An 11,198-nucleotide genomic window follows, 5' to 3' on the forward strand; every position below is an offset into this window, starting at 1 on the left:
TCACAGGCACTCCTGGTGCTGGGGAACTGGCAGGGACCCTCATTGCATTGAAAATCCTAGAATCACTCTGCCTCCCAAACACACTCACCTGCCTGGCAGCTGGGGGAAGGGGAATGGTGAGGAGACATCAGCTCCTCTCCATTTCTCATCTATCTCTCATTATCCCTGTTGACAAAGCTTTGCGAGCCCATGGCTTTGGAATCTATCCAGACTGCTGCTGGTGGTGGGTGCCCACCCTTCTGCCCAGGACCTCCCAATGCCCGCTCTGTGAGCTGCCCAGCACAACCCTCTGTGCCCCTATCTGCAGGAGCCGGGACCTGGCTGTGCCAAGGTGTGGCCCTCCCAGTGCCATGCCGGCCCCGCAGGCCACACACCACCTCTGTGTGCTACAGTGCATTTTTAATGTAGACATTAACATCATTTCATGTTAATTACATGCAAATTGATTATTAATGTATTTATTGAATGTTGACAGCTGGGTGACAGTCTTCAGTAAATATGTTTTACTAATCAGTTAGCATCTAATTAATATCAAAATCCTCTCTAGGTTTAACAAGAGTCAATGAACACTGATGAGGCCCCTCTTGCTGCCAGTGTTAGTGGATGCCAGCAGCACTGTGCCCAGCAGCAATGTGGGGCACAGCTGGGCTCAGGGGGGCCAGGGACAGTGGCACTGCTGGCAGGACAGACAGACACGTGCTCCGAGGAAGAAGCCTCTGGGAGATGACACTCTTGGGAGAGCCTCCCCCCATGAAGCATGGCTCTCCCAAAGGAGGGAGTGCTGCCAGCTGGAGCTGAGGTGGTGGTGGCCAAGCAGTGTCCACAGGAAGCTCTGGAGGCCCCTTTTCCCAGGGCACAGCGCTGCTTCTGGACACACCTGGGCAGCAGAAGTGAGATGCTGTTCACAGCTGCAGTGTCAGTGTCGCTGCACGCAGGACCCTTGGTTATGGCAGGGCATGGCACAGTCTGCAGCCAGCAGCACAGAGGAGTTCTTGTGCTAAATTAAACCACCAAGCAGACCAATTCCTGAGCTGCTTGGCCAGCATTTTCTCTTACCTCCCTATTCTGAGCAGGACAGGAGCCACGCAGAGCCAGCTGGTTGTGGCTCCTCTCACCCATCTGAAGAAGGTGAGCAAGGATCCCTGAGGTATCCATTGCCAAGTCATCGGGAGAGTGGCTTCGCCTCAGGACTGTTGCCGCACTGGGTCAATATTCTAGTCTTGTTGTGCTAGTGCTCCTTAGTTGACATCCATGATCCTTCCCTGCTCCCACCCTGTGTAAACTCCTTACACCTGGAACACCAAGAAGTGAAAATGCTGAGCCCTCAGAGCTGCTCCTGTTCAGGCAGGACAGGAGGGGGTGGCCAGACTGTGGGGTACTTGAGCCCCTTCCCCTCTGCTCCAAGGACAGCGCAGGGGAAATGCCTGAAGAGCTCAGCACACAGCCAGAACAGCAGCTGGGTGTTTAGTTACTGGTTAGAATAACTTTAGTCTTGCTCAGCTGCTCTTTGCTTCCCTCACCCAGGCAGTCTGATACCCCTCCATGAGCAGAGGCAGGTGCCCTGGTGCAGTGGAGTCTCTGCCTTCCCTGAGTTGGACATGTCTGGTTGCTGCAGGTGAGCATGTCAAATCACACCTACCATATTGGCTTCCTGTCCCCAGAACATCAGATTTTTGCAGCTGATGTGTGGGGGGGTGTCTACTCCTGCCAATCCCCACCCCCAGCAGCATCAGGCCTGTGCTGTTCGGGGTTTTGTTAAGCCGTTTAGTATTAATTGATTTTTTTTTCCATTTTTTCTTTCTTTCCCTGGGCGGGTCAATAGCTGGATGCTCAAGAGCAGAGGATCTATCAACTGCAGACCAAGCAGAGGGAGAGGCAGGCAGAACTGGAGCAGAAATGCAGCCGGACGAGCAGCTCAGCCAGGACCTGGGGGCCAGTCACCAGCTGCGGGAGGGAGCTCGGAGCAGGTAGGAGAAGATGCCAGCCTGGTATAGCTTGGAAGCCCAGGCTGGGAAGGGAACTCTGATGCATTCACAACAATAGTGATAATCTGCTGCTCTCATTTACATGGTAGCATAAGAAAGGGCTGAAAATGCGAGAGTAGAGTCCGTCACCTCCCAGTGAGGAGGGGAAGGTTGAGGGCAGCAGGGAGATGGCCACAGCTCTGCTGGCTGTAAATGGGTGCTGGGATCGCAGTTGGTGTGGGGGTGTGATGGCTGTCATGCACAGATGTCCTGGGTGTTGCTCCTGCTGCTGACCTCGGAGAGATGGGAACAGGGTGGCCGCAAAGACACTGCCGCAGGACAGCACTGTCCTGGCTGGTGGTGACAGTGACGTGCCGTGAGCCAGGAGATGAGGCTTGCTGAGACCTGTTCAGCTATTTTGCTGTGGATAAAACCCTCAGTTTGTTCCCGGACATCAGGGTAGGAGCACCCTCATTTCCTGCTGGAGGCCTGCTGGGCAGCCTGGGCCAGTCTGCTCCATGCTGGGTCTGTTTGCCCCTGTGCTGCTACAGACCCCCTCTCCTACCCCTGTGTTTCAGAAGCTGTAGGAGTCAGACTCTTTGCTCAGTGTGTTCCTCTGGCATGTGAGCCTGGCTTGGGAGAGCACAGTTGCTCCCGCCTCTGCAGCCATCTGGCTGTCTGCCTGATGTCTGCTTGGGCACCGGCATTCCACGGCATTCCTCAGTGTATTCTGACCACAAGCTCTCATTCGGATCCACATGGCAAACAGGGGTGAGGAGAGCTGGTCCTGGAAACCTGGGCAGCTGCTGCCACGCACTGCAGCATTACTTGCTTAACCTGTACCCCCTTGTTGTCCCCTTCAGCACCGCATAAGATGTTAAAAAAAAGTGTCTATTTTAACAACTTGATAGTTAAATATGCTCAGGGTTCTAGTAGAATAAACCAGGTACTTTTGACATCGAAGCACCAGGTGGTGCTGGATGGCAGGTTGAACTCAGCAACGCTGGTTTGTCTGAGCAGCAGCTCACTGCGCAGCATTTAAAATCAGGATGGGGGGTCCCTTTTATTAGTCAAAGGGGAAACATTTTGTTTCATTTAATGTGGTGGTGATTAATATATTCATATGAATATGTTCATATATAGAGAATAATACATATATTGCATCATATATGAACACAATGCACTGATTACATTCATTGCATTTGAAGGAAGGTAATGAGATGTTGTTCCATTTACTCCCACATCATCCATTGTTCTGTGTGTGAGGAGCCAGCCCAGCGCGTGGGCTGAGCTGTGCGCGGTGAGCCCTCGCTCCGACTGCCCACAGTGAAGGCAGGAGCAGGACGTGTGTGCCTTTGTCTGTGTGTTTGGATGGAGGAGTTCTGCACATGCATATGGGTGACTGTCTGCTGATTTGTGCAAGCCCAGCATGGGAGGGTGGGAATCACACTCTGTTTCTTCTTATTCCCTTCCCATCTCCCCATCCATTGATACCAAATTCAGCTGAGTTTCACTCCTGGTTTTGGTGTGAAAGTGGCAGATAAAACAGCCCAGCTCTCAACTTTCTCTTACAAAACTCCCAATTAAAGTACTGAGCATCAAGCCCTGTTACATAAAAATATAACACAATTCTGTGGCAGAACAGTGTTCCACCTGGCTCTGTGTCTGGCAGCAGCTTATGCCCCTGCCTGGGAAGGAGCTCTTTTCCCCTGGGAAAAGCAGGAGAAATTTGTGATATCACCACAAGACGCTCACCCACCTTCTGTGGTGAAAGGGCTTCCTGAGCCCAAGCAGGAGTCTTTGTGTTTAACAGCCCTTGAGGAATTTTCATCTCTAACTTGTCAAACTAATTTTGTAACTCAGATCTTATCCAACTTCTGCAATGTCCTGTAGCAGCGAGTTCCCCTGCTTGACCACGCATGGGATGAGAAGCCAACTCCTTTGGTTTGTTTTGAACCTGTCCCCTGACAATTTCCACTGTTTTATTGGAAGAGACCATGAACAGTCACTCCTTAGTCACCTTCCTGTGACACTTCTGATTTTATAGACCTCTGTCATATTTCCTTCCCATCATCCTTCTTCCAGACAGAAGGGCTCCAATATATTTTTCTGAGCCAGCCCCAGTTGCTGATAAATCTCCTGGTGTGGGGGCTCAGGGCTCCCAAGGCTGGTGGTCCCGGGTGCCTGCAGCAGGCAGCACACACCAGGAGTCCTCTGCAAGGAGTGCCAGGTGTAATTTAACACGGGGAGCATGAGTTATGGTCCTGCCCTTTACGGAAAGGCTGGCAGCGCAGCCCTGCCTGTCATCTCAGTCCCCCACCTGATTGTGAGCTTTCCTGGTGAATGAATCAGGATTTGGCATATCGTTCTTTAATACAGCCCCCATGCTAATGTCTTTTTGAAATGAAACCGAGAAAGCTGTTAACCTCAGTTAGCCAGCTGTCCTCACCGTGACCTGGATAAATCATCCAAGCAGGAGCGCCGAAGAACACTGCTCTGGCTGCTTTGGAAAATGGAGCTGGAAGGGAAGGACTGTGCTTTCAGCTCATGCCAGGAAGACTCCTCTGCACCAGGACTGTGCAGCAAAAGGACCATTGTGTTCTCACACTAGGGACCCTGATGGGGCTCCAGGCTGTGTGTCAGGTCCTGCAGACAAGTCCACTGGCACGCTCCCTCCCTGGCAGACACTGAGGAGTTGTGGTGTCACACCACAGGTGGGAGAAAGGCAATGTGTTGTATCTGGAGAAGAGAGGGTGGCTTCCCACAGGGACCCCAGAGACTGGTTCCTTTTGCCCCTGCCACCGGGCACATCTCACCATCCAGCCCCTCCTCATGACCATCTGGTTGTCCACGTTCCTTCCCTTCAGCTGGAGGCTGGATTTTCCCCAGGGATATCTCCTTCATCACATCTGAAGGCAGCTGGCTTTGAGCTGATGCCTCTGGGGTATGAAAGGAGATGAAGAGGACAGTTTGGTGGCTGCCCCCAGAAGAAATGAATCTACAGGAGTAGGGCATTTCTCTCCATGGGCTGTTGTGACTCTGGGAGCTGTTATCTTTATAAAGGCCTTGTTACTTCATCTGCTCTCACAGGGCACTCATAGATGTTGCTCTGTGTGGTAGGGAGTTCTACTAGACAGGGTTTCTTTTGTTATTTATGATCTGGCTGTTTTGTTGGTTTTGTTCTTATTTTTAATTTTTGCATGACCGAGGAAATTCGCAACACCAGCTGTATCTAAGAAACTCCTGGAAGGAAGAACAAAGCCATCTGTTCTCCCTGTCCATGAAGGAACACACAAGAACTAATGGCCAGAGCCTGCATCAGAACAGATCCGGGTTAGGAACAGTTTTCTAAAGGGGAGGAGAACAGAACAGGTGACAGACTGCCAGGCTCTGAGGATCTTGCATTACAGGAGAGCTTTAAGGACAGATACACAATACACACAGCACTTGCAGGTTCCCCTGTCTCAGAATTGGAAGATGGACTATCAGTCTCTTGAGGTTCATGCCAGCCTTGCTCATTTCCTAAATCTATCCCTGTTCATACTTTGAAACACAGCTCTACCTTTCCCAGAGCCCCACCACATCACCTTCAGTGTTGCCCCTTTTACTGCTGACCTGCCTGGTGCCAGGTTCCCCAGGAGGCAGAACATGTGCTGTAACATGCTGAAAGGAGCAAGCAGAGCCTGGAGGATGTCAGTGGGTGATGAAGGCTCCGATACCACCATCTGCATGACATGTGCCGCTGTGCCGCAGGCTTTGGCCGGAGCAGTGCAGTCCCACCCGTGGTGGGGAACACAAGAGTGGATGAGGCAGAGATGGGAGGATAGATTTGCTATCAGAACTTTTGGATTCAATTTTCCTTCTCATCAGAATAGCTGCGTGCAGTTTCTTACATGTGCTGCTCTGCAAATGAGTTGTGCAGGACATGGCTGCAGTCAGAGACCACCTGGGGAGCATGGTCGGTTTGGGGCTCACAGCTTGGCTATGCAGGGTTTGGCCCAGGCACCACTAGGGCAGAGTCTGGCTGATGTACGGGGCTCAGCTCCCTGGAAGCTGTAGGATTTTGCTGCCTTTGGCCTTGCCCCACTATGCAAGGGCAGCCATGGAGCATCCTCAGAGGAGGGTGGAATGGTCACAGGCACAATACCCTACACCATGTACCCTATACCATGTACCATATACCAGACACTCGCAGACATCTCATCACTGTCAGCAGAGAGACAGGGACAGAAACACATGGCCACAACAGCCAGGGGAACTGTGAGCCAAGGTGAGCCGTTATTTGTGTAGACACCAGCAAGGAACCCCACCGGGCACCTGGATCTGAGAGTCAGTTCTACAACACAGGCATTAAAGAGGGAATAAAGAAAATAATAGAGCATTGACTAAAATGGTCGGCAAGGCTGATTTCTCTCCATGCAACCTCTGAAGGAGCAGACTTTGGGGCTGGGGAGGAATAGGCAGCCTCCAGGCTGTGAGGCTAATGCAGAACCATGGCTGTTTGTATAGCTGCAGAGCCTTTAAGAGAGACTTGGGAAAACTAGCTTGGATTCCAATGAATATTTACAATTACATTGCTCCAAAGCTGAATCCAATCACAACACTGCAGTGTGCAGGCTTTGTGCATCAAAAGAAAATGAGAGGAAAGCAGGAAAGATGGAGTTGCCTTTGGAGGGACTTATAAACACAGATCTCTCTGCTTGTGGCAGAACTAAAATGCTTTATTTCTGATAGGAGCAATTTGTTCTTCAGGCATTTTGCTTGATATTAGAAAGTGCCTGGCTGGTTTTTGAAGTGAGAGTCTTCAGTAGAAGGTCTTTAATTCAGAATGAAGGAAAGAAATGGAAAGTGTTGTGGTCTGTAATTTTGATATTGTACTAATGAACTCCAGAAATAGAGGAAATAGGGGAGCATTACCAAACTAGAGCAGGGGCCCCTTCCACTCACTGTGTTCTTGGTCACCACGTAGAACCAGGCTGGGCATTTAAACCATGCTGCTAATATGGAATTTGGCTGGTTACTGTGCCGGCTAAGCACTCACTGTAGCTCAGTATTTGCCTCTTCTTTCTTGTAGTGGAAGGTATGCAAAAATAATGGTGATCAGGAATCACCTTGATAAAAAGATGGAGGATTTGTGATTGCACTGCAGAGAGCAGTGTGCCGCAAAATAGGAAGTGTGTGACAAAGCAGAGGCACTGCTTGAAGTGACAACAGGAACAGCACCATGCAACTGACTCCAGGAGCTGCTTTAGTGGCCTGTCCATTCTGCCCATCCTGCCCAGGCAACCCATGCAGCTGCCTTGCTGCTCTAACCTACAGGACTGTAAACAATCAGTGGTCTTGGTGTGGTCCCACAGCACAAAACCCCCACTGCTCTCAATTAATTTTAAGTATTTAAGGTATAGCATTGCATTCCACCATGCAGACATTGCTTAGCACCACAGTAGCACAACAGCAGGAGCTTTGAGAGAATCAGGTTAGGATTTACACCGCAAGAACATGCAAATTGTTTGCCACAGTGTCTGCTTACAAGCCCAGCTGACCTGGGAAAGCCATATCTGAAGGGCAAGCCCCCTCCTTCCCCACAGCCCAGCAGGCAGCATGTCCCACCCTGGACAGAAGGCAGTGGGGGGCTGCTTCTAGCTTGCACTAATTCCTCTCCGTGGTTTGAAGAAAATGCTGTCTCCTGGTGCCTGTCACCTCGTGGCTGCACAGATCTCTGCTGCTGGCTGGCAATCTGAAAGGATGCTGGTGGGAAATCCCGGGAAGCTGGTTTCTGATCTGAATCAGTCACACTGCTGGTGCAGGGATGCACTCCATCACATGCAGGCATGGCACAGGGGGTTCCATGCACCTTGGCACAGGCTGCAGTTGATAGCCCTGAGTAGGAACCCGCAGTCAGTATTATATTGTCTAAGAGGCTTAAAATCAACTGTGAAGTTTCAGCATAGCTACAAACCCCCTGTTTTCTGTTTCTCCACTGGTAGCTTGTTCCAGAAGATGGTGCAATTTGGTGATTGATTCCTGGAGTCTGGCTGGTGCATCTGCACTGGGGTATAGAAGGCACAGACCCTGCCGTGATGCCCAGAACACTCTGCCAGTGCCAGCCACACACAGCTCACAGCTCCAGAAGCAGAAGGGGAGCATTCCATCAATGTGAGTGGATATTTTTCTCCCATTAAAATGTTTAATTTATTTTTGAATGCACATGAACTTTGAGGGCCCACCATACCCTGTGTGAAGCAGTCTGACACAGCACATGACATTAAAAAAAGAACTCTTTTTTGTTTTGTGATTATTACCTGCTAATTTATGGGGTGCTGCTGGTTCTTATACTGAAGGGACAAAGAGAAATCATACTGCAGACAAGTTCTATTTGCCGAACTTGATACTATAATTGTCTTCAGTCATTTCTTTTCCAGTCTAAAAAGACTATTCACCTTTTCCTCACATGGAAAATACTCTTTGCATTTGATCATCCTTGTTGCTCTTCTCTGAAACTCTTCCAACTCTTTTTCTAGAGAGAGGCAGACAAAGCTGCATATGGAAATCACAGCGCACTTCCACCATGGATCTCTTCAGTGGCAGAACTGTGATCTGCTCTGCATTATTTTTCTGATAATTGTTAACAGGCAGTTTGCCTTTTAGGCTGCTCCTGGGCACTAAGCAAATATTTCCACACCTCTATCTCTCCATCCCCATCTGGTTGTATCTAGCAGAGCTCCAGGCCCTCACTCCCGAGGAGGAACAGAGCTACAGCAGCTGGGACTGCAATGATTTCTTGTGAGCAAGATGGCGCAAACATCCCAGATCCTGAGTAAGATTAGGCCTACCTGGCTGTGTCATACCTTGGAGACTGGTATAGTCTGATAAACATTGAAAAAAGAAGAAATACTGATACATGGTCAGCCTCACCACACTGCAGACCTGGACTCTTCCAGGCAGGTCTACCCTCAAGTATCTGCCCACCTGAGGGGCTGAGTAACCCTGTGGGGAGAGCTCGGGAGCCAGCTTTTCACCAGAGCCAGGCAGAATAGCCAAGAAGGGCCCATATTTGCCCTGCACTTGGACATGGAGCCTCCTTAGGCAAAATGCCTGTGCCTGTGGAGTCTTTTCCCTCCAAGACCTCACCTTCACCATCACATGGAACACTAAGGTCATTGTGGTACAGGCACAGGAGCACCAGTGGCCCAGGGACACAGGGACAACCCAAGTGGCCCAGGGACAGGCAGCCCACATGGGGCAGGGGTGAAGAGCAGCTAGCCCCATCACCCAGGCGTTATGGGACCTCTCACCGCCCATCACAGGCATGGCTCCGCAGGGAACATTGCTGGAGCCAGATGGATCAGCACTGGCATGAAGTCCTACCCAAGAGCACAAATAACATCATGTTCTTGTGGTCCTCCTTTGCACTTCCTTCCTGCAGATTCCCAGGATGAGTAGGAATGGATTGGGCAGCCTGATCTCCTGCATCTGCAGCCAAGGAAATTTCACTGTGTTACTGTGGAATTCAGAACTTGTCTGACTAAGGCAGTTTCAGATGGGCATTCAGCTGGGCTTGAAGACATCAAGAGACAGCAAAAGCATTACGTCCTCCCCTGGCAGGTAGTCCCTTCGCATCACTCCTACTGATTTTTTTTCTCTGATTACTGCTATGCCAACAGGGCTAATGAAGCTTTCTATGCAGCAGCAGTATAACTCTCAACTTTGTTTCCTTTTGTTTTTATGCTTTGTATTAAAATGCTCCTCTCTTTTTGGCCAGAGACTTAAGGTTAACCAGGGAAAGGGAAAGGGAAAGGGAAAGGGAAAGGGAAAGGGAAAGGGAAAGGGAAAGGGAAAGGGAAAGGGAAAGGGAAAGGGAAAGGGAAAGGGAAAGGGAAAGGGAAAGGGAAAGGGAAAGGGAAAGGGAAAGGGGAAAGGGAAAGGGGAAAGGGAAAAGGAAAGCTTTCTGCCTCCCTTCAGCCCCCATGTTTTCCCAACCTTTTCACACCCACTGCTGCCATCACTGCTGGCTTAAAGGAGGCCCCAGACACTGACGTGGCTGTCCAGGTACACCATCCCTCTCTCCCAGACTTAGTGGCTGTAACTGCAAGAACAACTGATGCCTCGTGTCCTGTGACCAGACCTAAGTAGTGCTGCTTTCCCCTCACTTATTCCTTCCTTTTTTCAGCAGGATCTCTGCTTCCTGCTGATTTCCAACTCATGGTTCCTTATAGGAACATGACAGCTCCTGCACAGCTTGTGTATGTCCTTAACCCATAGATTCAAAAAACCAAGATGCAGCTGACAGCAGGAGCAGTGGAAATGATGCCGTGATGGTGTGAATACACAACAGCCCCAAGAGCACTGCCAGCACGTGGGCAGTGGGCAGGAGGTGGCCCTGGGGGCTGCTTCACCCCTGCAGGGTCACTCCTGTGCTCTTCTGCACCTTCCCCTGGCCCTGGGGGGAGGCATTTAAACCCAACCAGCACTGGGCAGCCTGCTCCGGCTGACCCTGCCTAGGCAGGAGAGGGGATGAGCCAGGTGACCCTGTGTTTGAGCAATGGGAATGTCGCAGGGTTGGCTCCTGTGTGACTGGAGTGGGTGGGCCCCCACATGCACCAACATTCCCCACTCCAAGTTTTCATGGGAACAAGTGGCGGATGAAGGGACAGAGGAGACGCAAAGCACTGCTGTCCACTCTGGGACGTGGCCTGGGCTCTCAGTCTGCACCGGGAACACAGCAAGGCAGGTCCCGACCCATTTTTGCCACTGTGGCTGTTTCCCCCTGCTCTGTTTATACACATCCAGTTTGTTCTCTCTCCATTTCCTGGCGAGGACCCTCTCCCGAGAGCTGCCGTGGTTTTTTAATAAGTATTTTTCAAGTAGCTGGCCGAGACCCCGGGAAGGATAATGAGATCATTCCCAGTGCGGAATGCAAAGCCTGCAAGCCTGTGCCAGTTGTTGTCGCTCCCGGTGGACTCTGCCCACGCTGCCGGTATTGCTGTTGCTGTTCCTCATCCCAAACACAGGAGCGTGCCCCGGGCAGCACCTGATGGGATCGGGCCAGGGTACAGCTCCCTGCCAACAGGAAGACCTGGGAATTGTCACTGAAACCGCCCAGAAATAAGCTTCAAGGCTCATTAAAATTCTACCGACGCAAACGCCGATCCCATTCACGAATCCCATTCCCCTTTCAGGACCCGCTGGCCCTCTACCGGCCACAGGCTGCGGCCGCGCTGCGGCGGGGGCACC

The 11,198-nt window shown here is 51.0% G+C and overlaps 1 long non-coding RNA gene across 1 annotated transcript; it reads left to right on the forward strand.

Moving 5' to 3' along the window:
• Nucleotides 1–1,054: 1,054 nt before the first annotated feature.
• Nucleotides 1,055–8,240, forward strand: LOC108642318. Its single transcript, XR_001922549.2, has 3 exons — nt 1,055–1,615; nt 1,823–1,967; nt 7,952–8,240. It is a non-coding gene; the product is annotated as an uncharacterized LOC108642318 (long non-coding RNA).
• Nucleotides 8,241–11,198: the final 2,958 nt, after the last annotated feature.

Source organism: Manacus vitellinus, unplaced genomic scaffold (assembly GCF_001715985.3).
Source record: "Manacus vitellinus isolate BGI_N305 unplaced genomic scaffold, ASM171598v3 scaffold_10_pilon, whole genome shotgun sequence".
NCBI lineage: Eukaryota > Metazoa > Chordata > Aves > Passeriformes > Pipridae > Manacus > Manacus vitellinus.